At 46.7% G+C, this 18,281-nt stretch overlaps 1 protein-coding gene across 4 annotated transcripts in view; it reads right to left on the bottom strand.

Moving 5' to 3' along the window:
• The window catches only part of VPS54 (VPS54 subunit of GARP complex), a 599,465-nt gene that overhangs the window by 158,783 nt on the left and 422,401 nt on the right, over positions 1 to 18,281 (bottom strand). The window lies entirely within an intron of this gene.

The following is an 18,281-nucleotide window of genomic DNA, read 5'->3' as shown; positions in this document are numbered from 1 at the left end:
TCTTTGGAGAAAATCTTGGTTTCGGTTCCGAAGACTTGGGGTTGTGTTTCTTTTTCTGTTCGGATCTGTTTAGATCTGGGATTATTGGTCCCAAAGCACGTTTGGGATCGTCAACTTTCGGTGCCAAAGTGGGCTTTGGGTCGACTTTTTTCGGAACCGGAGTTGGCTTCAGTTCGACAATCTTGGGAACTGCTTTCGGTGCTGAGCTTGTTTTCGGCTTGACCGGTTTTGGTACCGAGGGTTGTTTCGGTGCCGGAGTTAGTTGTGGTTTGAGGACCTTTTGCTTGTCGGAACCGACAGACTGACTCGAGCCTGAGTCGCCTGGAGGCTTTTTTGGATTCTTCGTTGCCAAGCCGGAAGGCGGGGCATCGGAAGGTTTTGGTCAGTGTGCACCTGGACCCGGAGGTGGAGGTGGAACCGAAGCCTGTCCCGGTATGGGGGTGTGAACAGGGTCGATGCTTGTACTCACGACGTCTTCTTCTGAATGTCCTTCGGCTCCAGAAGCGGAATCCTCTGCTTCGGAAACAATGTTGTCCTGCTGTTGTTCTTCGGACTCTAGATCAATTGGAGCCTCGTCTATGATGAGGTCTGGTGTCGATGAAGAGGACTGCGCCATGACTCTTTGAGCTCGACGGTCTCTGATGGTTTTCTTGGACCGGAACGAAGAGCAGGCCTGGCAATCTCGACTCTCGTGCTCTGGGGACAAGCACAGATAGCAAACCTCATGTAAATCAGTTTTGGGGGAATTTGTGTCCACACGGAAGGCACTTCTTGAAGGGTGTTCTTTCCATGAGCCAAAGGCCCAATGGCGCAGTTGGGCCCAACGGCCCCGACTAACACTGGAATCGAGAAACGCAAGCCTTTCTTCGACGCGGGTAACTGGAACTACTATCAAAGACGATACCAATGGTATGATGTAGGACTGGAAGTCGAAAGGAGATCGGTAACGGGACCGAATGATAAACACATCAGAGCCCGATGGCGGGAAAAAACAATCTGGAGATGGAGTCGATGCCCATGCGCACTACGCTCTACAGGAGGAGTCATCTACCAAACAAAGACTCTTCCAAGACAACAACAAATTGTATTCATCCGGGCCCACCACCAGATGTCTATCTATGCACTAGTGTGTGGTCTGCAGCCCATATGCCTCGAACACACTATTTCGGAGGCGCCACTGGAAGGCACTTGTGCCAATGTGTATGTGTGACCAGGAGGATCAAGAAATCAGGGAAAAGGCCCAAATTGATGATGTGTCCAGCACTGCCCCTTATGAACAGCAGGCACTGAGAGGTCTCCAGGTGACATTTGGGCACATCCTCGACCTCCCCGGATGAACCCATATCACAACTCACCTCAAGAAGCTACACTGGCTCGCGACCCAGAGATGCCAGTTTAAGTTTTTGACCCATGCATACAAAGCCCTGCACAGCGAAGGACCAGCATACATCAACAAACGCATAACCTTCCACCAACCGACCAAACACCTACAATCCACCTCCCTCTTCCTCGCAGACAACGTCCGGATAGGAGTGGAAGCTCCTTCTCACATTGGGCGGCCAAAGGCTGGAATGACCTTCCACTGCACCTCAGGGCCACTCCAGCAATTCAGGAAAGAACTCAAGACCTTGCGGTTCGAATGAGCAGATCATCATGCAGAAGCTAGCAACTCCAGCGCCTTGAGCCCATCACGGATGATTTGCAGCGCTCTACAAAATCCTTGATTGATTGACTGATGGAAAAGCCGAGGCCAAATAGAATGGATGTGGTTGACTGCAAACGGCACAACACCAGCTCCGGAGACCTGACTTTTCGCAGCAAGTAATCCAGGAAAGGGAATACAGAAATCCCCGAGACGGGCTGCTACCACCGCCATCATTTCATAAAGATTTGGGGTGCCAATCTTAAACCAAAAAGGAGGCCTGGTAGTGCGTGGACCCCACCACAAATCACAGGTACCTTTTGTGAGACTGCAGGATCAGTATATGGAAATACACATCTTACAAGCCAAGAGATACCTTCCAATCTTCCGCTTCCTGCCTGATAGGAATGGAGAGGGAGTGATCTGGGGAGGTGCGTGATGGAAGCCTGTAGAAATAAGGCCACCTGGCCTCCCATCAGTCTCATGTGTTCTGACAAGTGCAAACTAGAGCTGCTTCCCAGGTGTTTGGGGCCTTGGACGGGTGTGGCCTCTGCCTTTTCAATGACCCCTATGCTGCCTAAGTGGCAGGTTCTGGGGTTGCTGCTGGAATTGTAGCAATTGGGTTTGGGGGAAGTTGAACCCATGTTCAAAGTCCTAAAACTTTCATAATTGTCAGAAATCTTTTTAGGTAGATTTAAACTCTATGGGTCGTGTCATAGCTCTGCTCCAAGGCTGAATCGATCTTTTTCCCAAAAAGTCTGGAGCCATCAAAGGGCAGGTCCATCAAAGTGGACTGGATATCTGAGGAGAACCCAAAATTCCTAAGCAAAGCATGGCACTGAAGTGCCAAAGAAGAACCAAAAGTCCACGCTACAGTGTCAGCTGTATCCAGGCCCAATTGGATGATCTGCTATGAAGCTGCATGAGAACTGCCCCTGAAGATGTTCAGGCAGTTTGAGGACAACTAATTTAGTCATGTCCCACAATGCATTTGTGTAAACCACAGGAGACATGTGGTGTTAAAGGACTTTAGGGTCAAGCTCCAAGCGGAAAACACCTTCTTACCTACAGCCTGCTTTTAAGAACCTCTGTCCGCTGAGGCTGTAGTGAAAGAGATCTGAAGAGCAGGAAATCTGAACCACCAGGCTCTCAGTCGAGGGATGGCCTGAAAGAAAACTTTTTCATCTTAAAACGCCTGACTATTATCTTATTTAGTAGCAACTATAGGATAAAATAAAGCCTTATTTAAAGGCAAGAGTGGTTCTGCTGCCTGGGCTGAAGGCTTGATCACCTCCTTTAGTATGTTTGCCTTTGTTTCTACAGAGGGTAGAGGTAACTCCAGGATTTCAGCTGCTTTCGTGGCCAGTACTGGAGTGGGGGAGACCTGACAGATACAAACATTTCTATTTCAAGGGAAGCATCAATGTCATTAGCATCACCCAGCATCTGGTACTCAATTGACATATATGGAGGTGCCTCCCCATCATCATCTGGCCTGGGTTCTTCCAGAGGGTCCAAATAGCTGCCCAAAAGGGCCGGGACAGTGGCCATGTAGCTAGAGTCACATGCCTGCTTCTCCCTGTACTGCTGCTGCTCCAGCTAGTGTTTAGTCTGTCTTCTGGATCTGAGAGGCATCTCCTTAGGACCAAGACAAGGACGTGTTGCCGGAGTCTTTGGCGTCAGCAACAGTAATGGGGTCATGGACACAAAAGGTGCTGCTGTCAACATCATGTATTGTATAGGGGACATAACGTCAGGGAAAGGCTTAGGCAGGAAGGGGACATATGGTGCAGGGGGGAATCCCTGCAGACAGACATCCACACAGCACCCCACTAGTTCTCATGAGTTCTGAAGGTGCTCTAGGGAGGACCGTAGCTCACCTAAAAGCCTCAGACATTTTGTTCATCATAAAAGCTGCATCTGCGCTTGGCACAAGAAACTTCGGGTAGGTCTGTGAGGCAAGGGGCCCTGAAGTCTGATCCTATGGGGTGGAGAAGAGGAGGGATTGGTGATGGAACAGCATCTGCTGGTGTGACAGCGTCAGGTCGATAGGCAATATTTGTTTGACCAACTCTGGTTCCAAAGTCGACTGTTACAGAAAGAGAACATCTGGGCGACTTACCTTTTCTCTTGCTATGTGTCCTCCCATTTGTATTGATTTTTAAAATATTTTTGAGTTTCAAAACCAACAAACAAAAAAGGCATCATTGATCACTGAAAGCGGTGCCGTCAAAGGATACAATATTATAAAGACTGCAAGCATATAATGTCTAAAACTCCAACGGCATCGTAAACCTCACGAGAAGGGGTGGTTGGGGGAGAGGATGGGCAAAGGAGAAATAGGGTCAACAGTAACTCCCCCCCAAGACACCCAGGTCATCAGCAGCCACACCCACCTATCAGCAAAGAAAATGGGGAGACCAAAAAACATGTTTTTATTCTTGTGTAGTTTCTCCTGTGATTACTTTGTAGCTGGGGAACCCAGGAGACCTTGGGTGAGTAGGAACTTGAGTCAACCGGAGTAGTCAGCCCTGGTTCTGGGCATAAAGAGTTTCACCTTCCCTCTCCTTTATGGTTTTGATGGTGTTGTGGTGGGTGCTCGGACATGACCTTAAGTCATGACTAGATTCCAGGCACCAAATGCAGATTAAGGGGTCGATTAGGATCGCGGACGGACTTGAGTCCGTCCGCGACCCCAGAGTATGAGGGAACGTCCGCATGGGCTGCGGCGTTCCCTCATGTGCGATTAGGATGTGACCGCCACCCTGGCGGTCACATCCTGGATATTTAACATTGCGGCGGGTGCTGCTTCAAGCAGCACCCGCCGCAATGTTAAAAGTGCATGTGTAACATTTACATGCACAAAGCGGCAGGCACCGCGCGGTGCCTGCCGCATTGTGCATGTAAATGCTGGGCGGTACCATAGGTACCCCCCATGTGCACCCCCCACCCACCAACACCACGGGGGCCCGCAACGGGCCCCAAAATCAAAAGTACACATGCTTTTCCACGGCGGAAAAACCGCCGCGGAAAAGCATGTTTTCAAATGCTTCCTAATTTGGCCGGCGGTGTCTGATAGACACTGCCAGCCAAATGAGAGCTTTTCCGCCGCGGTTGTAATCCGACCGCGGCGGAAAAGCAGCGGACAGAAACCAAGACCCACCAGCCATCGTAATGTGGCGGTGGGTCTTTGGTGAGCCCGCAATGGATTTTCCACCTCCTCCGGGCCGGAGGTGGCTTCCGCCGGCCCAGAGGAGGCGGAAAATCCTCCATCCTAATCGGCCCCGTAGTGTGGATCAGTAATAAACATCTGGCCCTCAGTTTCTGCAGAGCTTAAACCCCAAAAGATTTGGGTCGACAACTCCAATGCACCAAAAATGTTAGTAAGAGAAACAATTTGACAAAAATTCAATGAAAATGTGAGCTACAGATCACTGTCAAAAACGCCAAAAAAAGGGAACTGACATCAGGGCATTGGAGTGAGTGTCTTACAGCTCTTGTGACGTTCTGTAAAGGTTTACAGATCTAGTCTAGTGTTTGGGTTATTCGAAAATTGAGCAATCTGCAGGCAGAAGTATCCGTCAGAAGAGTACTATTTTATGCTCAAGCGGAGTAAAGAAGTGTAGGAACAGAAACTGCAGAACACCAGAGAACTTAAGTACTCAAAACGAAGTGGAATGCCCAAAATAAGGTTGAATTATTGTACATTTGTAAAGCACTTTGTTAGCCATTTGGGTGCTGTGGCAATATATAGATACATGCAGCAGGAGGCTAAAGTGTAAACTGAAAGGTTTTTGGTTGCTTCAAATATATAGAGTGAGATGAGGTAGTGGACAGAGAAAGTGGGGCACATGTTCCAAGTTCTAAGACTAAACCACCAAGTTTGGTTTTCCTCATTCGAGGGATGTAAAACATAAAAGCAGAAGAAGAGAGTAGTATACATAGTTCAATATATATCACTTAATCAACATCTCCTGAAGATAAATAGAGCCTAGAGAAAGAACTGCATGGTGACAGAGACAGGGGCCCTCAAAGGGGCATCTTTTCTTGAAAGGACGCCAGTGGTATAGAGGAGAGAAGGGCTCATACCTTCTGACCCCAGAAGACAGCCAGCAGCAGCTTTTTGAATGATCTGGAGGCAGTGCATCTCACTTACTTTTTTTAAGTCTTAAAAGAATTGAGTTGCAGACGTCTAACCTAGCCGCAGTAGTCCAACTTAGCCACAGTAGTGGCTAGAACATTGGTGTTCCAGTGATCCATAGGCATGTATAGAAGAACTTGTTCTAAGACGTTATGAGACAGAAGCTGGTTTGAACTGTTTATGAAATGTGTTCTTGAAAACAAACTAGTATTGCCAATGAATCCAAGTTTTTTGTAGACCGAGTACAGAGGGGTGTGGAACAAACTCGGTAGACCATCAACTAGAATCCAAATGGATCTATTGCTAAACAATAGCATTTCAATCTTAGAGGAATTAAATTGGAGTGAGCAGCAGCCCATCCAATTGGCTCTAAAAGACATGCAGTGATGAAACGTAGCTTGGGGGTTCAAAAGGTTTTCATCCACTCCTGTTGAGTGTCATCTGCATCCAAGAAGTAGGTTAAGCCAAAGGAACACTGACGCAAGTGGAGCTACATAAAGATTAAAAAACTGTGGATCCTTACAGTACGCTATATTGTATACTTTTAAATTGTGTATGGAAAGGGGAAAGGGCTACTGCCTGGGTGCCCGAAAAAAAAGAGAAGACAGGAAAGGATGGCCTCTCACACCACTGCTACATGCACAGCCAAGATGGAGTGGGAGACCGTGCTAAAAGCAGTGGAAAATTCAAGAATAATTGAGGATAAGTCGGCAACCTCCCCTTGTTCAGTCCCATGAAGGAAGAGACCCTTGAGAACTACAACATAGGAAGAGTCATGGCCAAACTGTTGTGTGCCATCCAAGATCTACAGACCTCCTCTATTACAACTATTTCAGCTATTCCAGCTGCCAAAGTGATTCCAAATATTCAAGTTCCGGGCCGGTTTAAGACTCAATACGCCAGTTGAATTCTCTTCTTCCTCTGGAAGCAGATAGGCAAAACAGTAGATGCAGCTGTAAGAAAAATGAGCCCCTTACCCCTGCCTTACATGAGGCAAAGAATGTCTATCTCAGTAGTTCCTCATGAACCGCTCATCCTTCTCAGGAGATACACTTCACAACAGTATGGAGGGAAGGCCTTGCATCCGCTACCACAGACTGGAATCAAATAAACAAAGATGTATGGGTCCTCCTAGTGATGAATAAAAGATGTGCTCTACAGCTATCAGGACCTCCACTAACTTGGATACCTCTGACCCAGTCAGCCGCCCAATACCTTTTGAATGAAGAACAAAGGCTCCTCATTTATATCAGAGCCAATTCCATCCCAGAAAGAAGCAAGAGATATTACTGCCACTACGTCTTTATGAAGCAAATGAGAAGGGGGGGATCCATGCAATCCTTGATTTTTAGAACCTAAGCTAGTTACTAAATATCGAAGTTGAAAGTTTGGGCTTCAACACAGGCACTGGTAGCTGAGCAGGGAAACAACAGAATAGTCTCAGTAAACACTTACTTTAATGCGCTCATTTTAACTATGTAGGAAAATACCTCTGGATCACAAGGGGGGGAAAACTATCATTAAAAGACACTAATATCTGGTCTGAGCGCTATCCCCATGACAAATGATCAACTGGGGTGGTAGAGAAGGCTTTTGGATTGACTTTACTGATGGATGTCTATGCCACCAAAATCTCTGGCATTGGATGCTATAAAAGAAAAGTTGGATGAGCTAATGCAGGACAATGGAAAAGATTGATCTGCCTATTAACAGGTGGATCCAAACAGCTTGCCTACGTGCCAAAAAGGGTATCAATGAGGGCCTCGCTAAATGGCAATAGAGGCTTTTTAGGGGTTTAAACAGGCTGAAATACCTAGGTAAAAATACTAGTCTTCACCTCTATAGCAGGAAGCTGTAGGTTTAAGACGTCTTCGCCCCTGCATCTAATAAACAAGCATTTACAATGCAATGGTTTCGCCTTTTGAAAAGTTTGAGCTCTTGGCATTGTAAATGACAAAATCTGTATTTATGTGTTGGTTTTGAAAACAGATAAATAAATGGCATAGTCATTTACAATGCCAATAGTTTAATCTCTGGCAAATGACACACAAAAACACACAGACCCACACACACACACAGACCCACACACACAAGGACAGCGGGAGGGGGGACGGGCTCACGGACAGCGGGAGGGGGGACGGGCACACAGACAGCGGGAGAGGGGGCAGGAACGGGATAAAAAAAGTATTAAAATATTCTGCTTACCTGCTAGCAACTCTTGGAAAGTGAAATTGCGCAGCCCACCCCTGCAAAGCACACGTTGGAAATGAAACCAACATGCCGATACGAACAAAAAAAAACAACCGCCCACCGCAGTTCACAAGATTGTAAGGCAGGAAACTGCTTCATGTTGACCGTTTAGGCAACATGCGTCCTAGATTGAGCGCCCTATGCCTGGAAATAAGGATAGCATACTGGGTGGCAGCAGCCGAGTTTGCTTTGAAGTGGTAAACCGGGGCCCAGGGCACATCTCGTTTTCTTCGGAGGTTCTCTCTTCCTAAGCCAGGGGTTGGTAGCGCTTCTGTGACCCCTTATGGTGGCGTGTGACGGGGGTGTAGCCTATGTACAACAGAGTACACAGTCAGTGAGGGCGGTACACTGGCATGCAGTTGCTTGGGTCAGTTGGTGATATGGAACTTATATTACGATTTCACAGGAACTATTCTGGTCATTGCACCATCAGGATTCAAGCAAGCCGGGCCGACGACGGCTGAAATGCCAGAAACCGGTCCCCGGAAGCTTGTTTCCTTACCAGTGTAAGAATTGGCTTGGTAGTTTGGTTTGCCCTGTTCCCATGATGCCGTAGGACAGGAACAGACTAATTTGCATATAGCCAGGTTCTGAGCTGGGATGGTGCAGTGAGCTAAAAAACGGTGATGGATTAAGCCCTGATCTCTTGACTGGGTAGGAGTATTCTGCATCATTCAGAAACTCTGTCCATCACCACCCCCTTTTCCAAAATCGATTTTGTCCACACTAAGTGTGGGAGGGTATACTCAGACGTGAGTCCCTTGCTCATTGCACCATCAGGATTCAAGCAAGCCAGGCCGACGACGGCTGAAATGCCAGAAACCGGTCCCCGGAAGCTAGTTTCCTTACCAGTGTAAGAATTGGCTTGGTAGTTTGGTTTGCCCTGTTCCCATGATGCCGTGGGACAGGAACAGACTAATTTGCATATAGCCAGGTTCTGAGCTGGGATGGTGCAGTGAGCTAAAAAACGGTGATGGATTAAGCCCTGATCTCTTGACTGGGTAGGAGAATTCTGCAACATTCAGAAACTCTGTCCATCACCACCCCCTTTTCCAAAACCCAACCAAGCACTGAACCAGAGCACATCGAACAGGACATGAGGCAATCTCAGATGCTTGAATTAGTATAGGGGGATAGGCTCTCAACAGAACGGGAAGCGTCATAGCGAGGTGGGTCCGCTAGAATGCTGTGGCCACAACAAAAAACCTTTAAATGATCTACAGGCTCAGAGGAGGCCTATTGAAGGAGTGTCAAACTAAATACTGGAACAGAAAATACAATTATTTCTTTATCCAGCTAAACCAATGAGATTTAAGTTGTTCACATGGCTAGATGCAGAAATTTAATAAGAAGCCTAAGAGGTAGCAATGGAGTAACCAATGAGCTTCAAGGAAGCCAATGATTGAACACAATGGCGGTGGTGCACGTCAATGTGTTGCATAAGACGCATGCAGATCGCAATGGGTGGAAATAAACGCGGTGCTACATTACACCCCCATAACAGCCAGGAAATTATTACACTCCTATGCGAAGTGTGTATATTATTGCCGTCCGAGCAATCATTAACTTTTCTTAAGGTCACATTTCAAGGTATCGAAACCCAACCCCATATAGAATTCCTAAATTCAACCGAACTGCCGAGTCACATACATTAATACTAGTTTAATTTCGTACCCTACCTCGTATCTGGGGTAAATGTGTGATGGAGGGATTAGGTGCATGTTAAAATGTTTACAAATAGAGGTGTGCCTGGTCGAGATTTGTAAAGCCTCTGTTGTGGGTGCACGCTTTGGAAAATCCTTTTGCAGGCCATGTTTGTATCCACCACAGACATGTCTACAGACAGCCGTCCACACTCCGAAGGTTCCCCCGCTGTCTGCAAACACCATACCCCTAAATAGCAGCCATTAGAAACTGCCTCACAGGTTAAACAGCCCCAGCCCCGTTTGGACCAGACAACCGCCCGCCCGCCTCCTTTTGGAAAGTTTCCACAGACACTAATCTCCTGTAAGCTAGCCTAGTGACAGCCCCTACCACCACAGGACTATTTCTACACACAAACAAGATTGCCCTCCCATACAGGGTTGTAGACACGTGCTTTTCTGTACATACCACCCTCGCCTGAAGGTTCGTTTAGAATGCCCGCCTTAAGATGAGATTGCAGGACGTGCTCCACCAAAGAACCATTCACACAGCACCATCCGCTGTAAACCAGTACAAAGACCACTCTCTCCTACATACTAGTCCACAGAGCACCAATTCCCTGGAGAGACGCCCAAAGAGCACCCTCCCCTACGTACCAGTTTACATAATCCTCTCCTACAAGACCATTTTATCTTACAGACCGGTCTACAAACCAATTTACAGGCACCTGCCCCTATTGACAAGCAGACACTTCTGCTTCACAGACTCGCCTGCCTACAGTCCTCTTCTACAGGTCAAGTTGCAAACTGCCCTTCTGTAAAGAATACACAGAAACCACACCTCTCCTGTTTGGGTTAGTCTATAGACTAACCCAAACAGGAGAGGTGCCTTACAGATTTGTCCACAGGTCACCTATCCCCACAGATCTGTTGATTGACGGCCCTCCTTCGCAGACCAGTGTACAAGCAGCCTCCATCTGCGCCTTTTGTTTCCCTCAAACCCTCGATATCTGAACAGCTGAGGAAGCTCATTAAATAATTAATTGCGCCCGATGCCAACTCTCGCTCTCCCCTGCAGCTGTCACTCTCCCCTCTCCAGCTATGCATCGCCCGGCCGTCTTGCCTGATACGCCTTCACGGAACCTTGCATAGTAGTGATGTCGCTCAAGCCTCCTGCCCTCATCTCCCACTCCACCTCACCTCCGACGCTACCAACATCTGCGCGTCCATTTCACTCACCTCTCCACCCCCCTCAACAACTGTTCTCAGCCATCGGTCACCTTTAGCTGGCGCCCCTCCCTCTCCTGTCCTCAACCGACTCCTTCCCTGCCCCCATCCTCCCTCCCTCCCTCCCAGACCCTGATAGGAAACAGACCTCACCAGCTCGGCACAGTAACAGCCAAGTGGGAGGCTGCGAGTCTGCGCCCGGGGTTGGGACTGCCCCACTGAGCCAACCCCTGAGTACATTGTAGATAACATCAGAGGAGAGGGGCGTCTCGGACTATTGTGTTAAAGGGAAAAACGGTGCACACGAAAATGGCTACCGACATACACAACCGAACGCACGGCACGGCCCGTTCATCGTGGACTGAGCGGGCACGCCGCGCCTTCCACCGGTTCTTCCTCACGGTATCACTGGCTTCGTTTCCCCTTCCAAATATAGCCTCAGCTCGAATCCGCCAGTTTCCGACAATGCGCCCCCCTCTCCCCTCCATTAATGGTTCCTGTCTTGCGAGAGCTCCGCCCCACCAGGGCACCCCTTCTCTGGGGGTCATCAGCTGCGGGCACATACGAGTAAATAAGCAGGCGACCCACAGACCCAGGCTGATCAGTGAGGATGGGAACTAGGAAGGCGAGAACACGGCATGGCTATATCCAACACGAAACATTGACACTGACGAGATATCCGCAAAAGAGAAGGGCCTCTCTCACTTCAAGTGAAATTCGCACAGCAAACCGCAAGGATGTGTAAGGGGTTGCAAAAAAAAAAAAAAGCACAATCACCACAACATTAAATACAAATAGCGGTCCCGGATAGGCACTACAGAATGTTGTCAACAAGGAATGGCAAAACAAGCCAGCAGCATCCTCCCATGGGGCAATTACAATTTTGCAGTAGTCGACCCAATACAGGGATATGTACGAGAGCCGAGAGCTACTAAGAATATCCCCAATTCAAAGAAAGAAAAACGATATCCACATGGGATATAAAACTCTTCCCGTGGTCAGAGGAAATGGGACCTGCGCTCCACGCCTGCTGGAGCGTGGCTCCACTGGGGCCACCCCACACAAATCCGCTATCACCGCTGTGCTAGAATAGAACACATGTCAAAGCAAAATTAGGAAGCACAGAAATAGTTTAAACTCGAGCGCTCAGATGTGAAAAACACAATCACCCAGCCCATAAGAACCGCATTCATTCCCAAGGACCCGGTTAACAAAATGTAAAGTACAGCCCACATCTCATCTGAACTATGCCAAAGGACTATACCATGGAGTATTTGCAAACACGTCACACGTTCTGTAGGGTCTGCCCTTGCAGCCCTGGTACAAGAAATCCACCCTGAAACATCTGTACATAATGCACAAAGCAAGCCCAACATTTTTAGTGAGAAAACTCAAGATAGAAGGCCATAAAAGGAGGCTACGCTACGGATTACATTGCTTCACCTTAAAAGAAGAAAAATGTAGGTGGGGCTTTATTTTGCGTCCAAACACTCATCAAACACAACGGCTAACAAATGAATTGAAGTTTAACAGTATGCTGAAAAAGTGGCTATTCTCAACTTGATCCTCAGGGTATATACAAAAAAAAGAGTAAGAAAAGAACCTAACAAAATCTGGGGACCTAGTGTAATGCAGAGAAACTAGAAGCATGTCCCAGAATAACATACCAAACACACCGGAATTAGACTATCACGGTACACCTGGAAACAGGGATGAAGTCCTGCTCCTAACACAAACACATTTTTTAAGACAATTAACCACAAAGCTATAACTAAAAATAACAAGCATTAAGCACGGGCACACGGACAGCGGGAGGGGCGGGAACGGGCAAACGGACAGCGAGAGGGGGGGCGGGAACGGGCAAACGGACAGCGGGAGGGGGGGCGGGAACGGGCAAGCGGACAGCGGGAGGGGGGGCGGGAACGGGTACAAGAAAGCTCGAAAAATAAAACAGCACTCAACTGGACATCTTCGGCGGCAAATGATCCAAAACATGGAGTCTAAACAAAAAAAATATTACATCCGCCCACCGCCGCATGACGTGGGGAAAAGCCTAAAATTCTCGGGAACTCCCACAAATCTGCTCCGGCATTGAAGGACAGATCTCTGTTTCAATGGCTAGCCTCCATTTATGGAGCTAGCCAATGGAACAGAGGGGCGGGACAACACACACATACTGTACACATAAGATTTCGCCTGCGCCGAAAAGCTGCGCTATGCGCAGCTTTCGACAGGCGAAACCTAAAAACAATTGATGGACAGAATGCACAACAAGGTCATACCTTCACCCCAGTACAGAGATCTGGGCCTAAATCCATTGTTTTTTTGCTCACCATGCCATTCCAGTTTGAACCCAGACATATGCAAATCAGTCTTAACTCTGTGCCCAATGGGAACAGTCCATTCTGAACTGCCAGGCCAGATCCTCCCTGGACTGGAACCAAGCATCCTAGGAAGGGTTTTGGAGTTTCACCCCTCATTGGCCAGGATAGCTGGACTCCAATGGCATGGAGAGCACGGGAACCACATATGGGCATACCCGTCCCACTCGGGTTGACAAATGCAAAAAGAATAATTGATGGGCAGAATTCAGAACAATGTCATACATTCACCCCAGTAGAGAGATCTGGGCCTTAATGCACCTCTTTTTTGCTCACCATGCCATTCCAGTTTGAACCCAGCCATATGCAAATCAGTGATGACCCTGTGCCCAATGGAACAGTCCAGCCTGAACATCTAGGCCAGGTCCTCCCTGGACTACAACCAAACATCCTAGGAGTGGTTTCAGGGTTTCACCCCTCATCAGCCAGTAATCTGTAAATCTGGACTCGAGGTGCATTGAGATTAGAATCGGAATCTGCTCTGAAGTACATTAGGAGCAACAGTGGCGAGTATGTGGATGCCCTAGTTTTTAGGTCTCGCCTGAGCCAGCGCATGCGCTGCTTGTGAGACATTTAGTGTGGGGGCTTTTAAAAGTCCGACCACATGCTTTTGGCTGGTATAGAGAGAGCGTGCGGTTACACGCACAATGACGAACAGAGGCGCCTTCTGGCTTTCCTCTCTCGTCATAGTGCACACACATCGCACACCACTCGCCAGCCTTCTTTTGCCATTGCGCGCACCATTTTAAAAGCACTTCCCAGGTTCGCCCCTCTTCCGCTGTGTCTGTAAATATCATGTCAGAACAGCCTTTAACATTTTAGCATTTTAGGTTAAATCCTGGCTTTTGTTTTAAGGTCCACAGGCATTTAAGATCCTGTAGAATTTTCTTTCAATGACTGAAACTCTTTGGAGAAAAAAAAACTTTCAAGACATGCTTCTACTTCGAGAAATAACCTTCTACTATTGAGGTGACATTCTTATCTTAGTTCCCCTCCCTTACTCCTACCATAAAAGCCTCTGCGATGAAAGGAATTTCCTCTGGCTTTCAGGAACAGACCAATTTCGTTCAGATGTCGGGCAGACAAGTAACGCAGGAATGTGCGTTTAGGTTCTTTAAAGTACCAAATTACATCTGCCTGCAGGCCTGACAACCACAATTGGCAGGCATGTTTGTGCAACGTAAAACAACTGCCTGCACATTGGGAAAGCAAGTCATGAAATGGCGGCTCGCTTTACTTTCCACTGGAATGTTGCATGAGGCAATCCCGCCATCTGTCCGGAGCAAAACAAAGCAATTCCTTAAAAACCGGACACTACCTGACACTACCCGTCCTAACTAAGGCGTATTGGTGCAGTTGCTGCTAATAAGAATTATTTTCATACTAGTAACATTTTGAAGCAACCCCAATCAAAGCTTTATAATCCGAGCACGTAGAAAAATCTTACTTGCTTTTATAAGAGCAGACAGCTGGGTTTAAATTTGTAGCAAATGTTTAGAGAAAATGAACAGCTAGTTCATCCTTGGTAGGGCTGTTTCTGCTTAGGCACCGGACAGAGTGATTAAATCATATCACATCTAGGTAAATATTTTTTCATGGTAGAAGCGATCCAGCAAATGCATATCCATGTATGCTCTTAAATTAAAATCTAAAAAAAAGGCACAGATCGGCAAAAACCAGCGTGTGTTATATTTAACTGGTGAGAGCACGTTTACAATGTTTGCATCCCTTTCTTCCCGGTTTATCGTAGACTAATGTTGTTAATGTTTAGTCTGCCGCGAGGCTATGGTGCTGGGTACAACAATGCTTGTACAATATTGCACAGATCTTTCCAGATTATATAAAGTGCACTGGTGCAGACCGGTTCTGTACTAATTTCTTCAATGCCTGACCAGACAATATATTTGCTTGAACAGTCTGTAAAGTAGGAGGACAAGTTGCGTCCATTGGTCAATTTAAATGTCAGACAAAAATGTGCCTTACTACCATTACCCAAGTAAGTGGAAAGTTCCAGGATCGGATGGAGAGGAGAAGCTGCGTGGCAAGGGCTCAATGGATCCTAATACAAGCAAGGAAATCAACCCCAACTCTATTGTTTGGTAGTAAAACAAGCATTTGCAATGCAATTGGTCTCGCATTTACGAGAGTTTGAGCTATTGGCATTGTAAATGACGATGCCTTTTATTTATGTGTTGATTTTTAAAACATAAATAAAAGGCATTTAACAATGCCAATAGCTTAAACTCTCCTAAATGTGAGACCTATTGCATTGCAAATGCTTGTTTCTCAGGAGTCCAAGAGTGGCAGCAGGGGCCGATTTCCCACTTTCGCTTCTCATGCTTTTTCTTGGACCAAAGACTTTGACCGATACGATGATTTGTTGCAGGAACAACTTTGAGAGCAGTAACAGGAGCTTCATTTCACCTTCAACTGGTCTTGGAATTGTGGGTCGACCCCCGTCACAGACACCGATTGCGATAGTTCCTATACAGCTTGAACCCGTTTGTCTTTTATGCTCACATGCAAATTGGAGCTGAAGGCCAAGGAGAATCTCAAGATCTTCTTCTGAACATGCAGACGGAAAAGAACAGATGTCAGAGCGCATGGTTTGGCAGTGAACTTGGTGTACGTGCCACCCACTGCCAGGTTTAGTACTTCGATTTACCGCACCTTGTACAGACAGACTATGTCGGTTTGTAGTAGCTGAGGGACTTGCTGTGAATGGACGGAGAGTGCTCTACTCCTTCCCTATATTTGCAGAACTTGAAAACTTCCAGAGGAAGTGAACTTTCAACTCCTAGGCCTCTCCTCTGAGATCCTAAAGTTGGCTGCAGGAAATCCTTTCATCAGAATCCAGTGTAGGAGTAAGGGGCTGAGGTTCGGTCACTGGACATTGGCTAAGACCATCAACTTGCTAGTTACCAAGTCTAATTTCACAATCTTACCGAGAGAGGGTGGAAATGGATACCCATAAGGTGTACCCAGGAGGTAGCAGGAGCATACCAGAATAACCCTGGGGAATCCTCCTTGGCCAAAGAAGATTATCAAAAGGTATGTGATGGGGCTACTGTAATTGTTCCCTCCAGTATGGTGTCTTGTAACCCTCCTGGACCTCAATTTCATTCACGACAGACTAATATAGAAGACTTCTAAGCCAATAAAACTTTCCAATCTAAAATGCCTTTCTTGGAAAACAGGATGGGGGGGGGGGGGGGTTCTTCAGTCTGACTGTTCCTTCATAACTAAATTGATGTCAGAGTTCCACCTGAATGATTACTTTATTCTTTGAAATGTCTGCCCTCGTCCCCCTGCCTCCTAAGCCAAGTAGAAAACAACCAAGTCATGGAAAGAATGCTTGAATTACTCTCAGCAACTGGCAGTTACTCTGACTACATTCTAGGCTATAATTTTTACCCACTGCGCCACGCTAGACCCAGAATGGCCATATGCAAATCAGGCTTGGTCCACCAACAGAAACAGTCCAGTCCGAGATGCCTCCAGAAGGGAATACAAGCAAACCCAGACCGGTTTGGCCTATTGAGGCCTCATCAGTGAGGTATAACTTGAGTCCTATGGCACAGTGAGCACGGAACCCAGACAACAAAGAACAAAACAATGGAAATAATACTTGCATCAATTTCAGCCACTGTTAATCACTCAGGTCACCCTGACCCAGCATGATTTAGCCAATATGCCACTCGGAAGAACAGCCATTTGCAAATCAGTCTTGGTCCTACTCCAATAGGAACAGTCCAACTTGACCTGCCAGACCAGGTCCTGTTCAGATAAGAACATAAGCAACCCCAGACCGGTTTTGATCTACTTAGACCTCGTCAGTGAGGCATAGCTTGGGTCATATGGCACCACTGGTGATTGCTGGGGCTGCATGATCTGCTTCGCTAAGTAGATCAAGTTCAACGTTGATAAAAAAAGTTAGCTTTCATCTTGACCAAATCAGCAATCTGCGTTCATCACACCAAACTTTTGCAAACTTTGGGGCTATGATGCAGATTGAGCAGTGCTAAGGGTGCTATAGCGAGGTGCATAAGACTGCACTTCACCCACAGCCATATTCTGCATAGAGCCTAGTTTTCAAACAGTGTAAGGGCCCACTCCATGAGGGCTAAGGCAGCGTCTCCAGACATGTACATAGCAGAGTATATGTGCCATTTGGCTATGTGGGCTACCTTTCAACCATTCTACTGACACTATATTCTAGATGTTTCCTCCACTAGAGGTATAAAATCTGGGCAGGAAGTTTGGTCAAGCCTTATTGTCTTGGTCCTACTGCCTGATTCTGCCATACCTCTATTTTCTCTTCTCATTCTCAATTACTTTGGAATCCACATAAAGGATGGACATGGAAAGTACTTGGGATGTAAGAGTAGAATAAAGATACTTCTATTTTACTTCTGTTACTCTTAGCATGCAGGCTCTTTTCCACGATCAGAGCAATCCCATAGCCATTGGTTGGGAGTTATACACTTTCTAATTTCTCAGACCGCATGGATCTAGCAATGGTGGGCATATGCACAGGGATGTGGGTGGTAAATATACAATATGTGCAAGTGTAGGCAGTACCGCTGTGCAAAGGTCTGAATTTAAAGAGCTATAAAAAGCAGTGTATGGCTCAGTCACTAGTTGGCAGAGATACCTAAAAATTGATAAACGGATAGGTGGACACAACCTACAGAATAAGAGTAAATAAATCACCATGAAGGTAACTTTATCTTTTTCACTATTTTGTTCTTGAATGCTTATTTTCAACATAAAAATCATGATTCCCAAATTAAGTAAGGGACGAGTACAGCATGGGACACAGACCACAAATCTGATGAGTTGTTATTGTGTCTCAGAGGTCCACTTTATAAGTTGGGTACTCATTTACTCTATACTCCTCCTTGAAACTACATTTTTAGAAGTGTTGTTTTTTAATGAATCTGCTCGATTACTTATAATACGTCTTGTATATGTTCAGGAACCTAATGAAGTAACAC

Source organism: Lissotriton vulgaris, chromosome 6, assembly GCF_964263255.1.
Source record: "Lissotriton vulgaris chromosome 6, aLisVul1.2, whole genome shotgun sequence".
In the NCBI taxonomy this organism is placed as follows: Eukaryota; Metazoa; Chordata; class Amphibia; order Caudata; family Salamandridae; genus Lissotriton; species Lissotriton vulgaris.
This window is presented reverse-complemented; position numbering and strand designations above follow the sequence as displayed.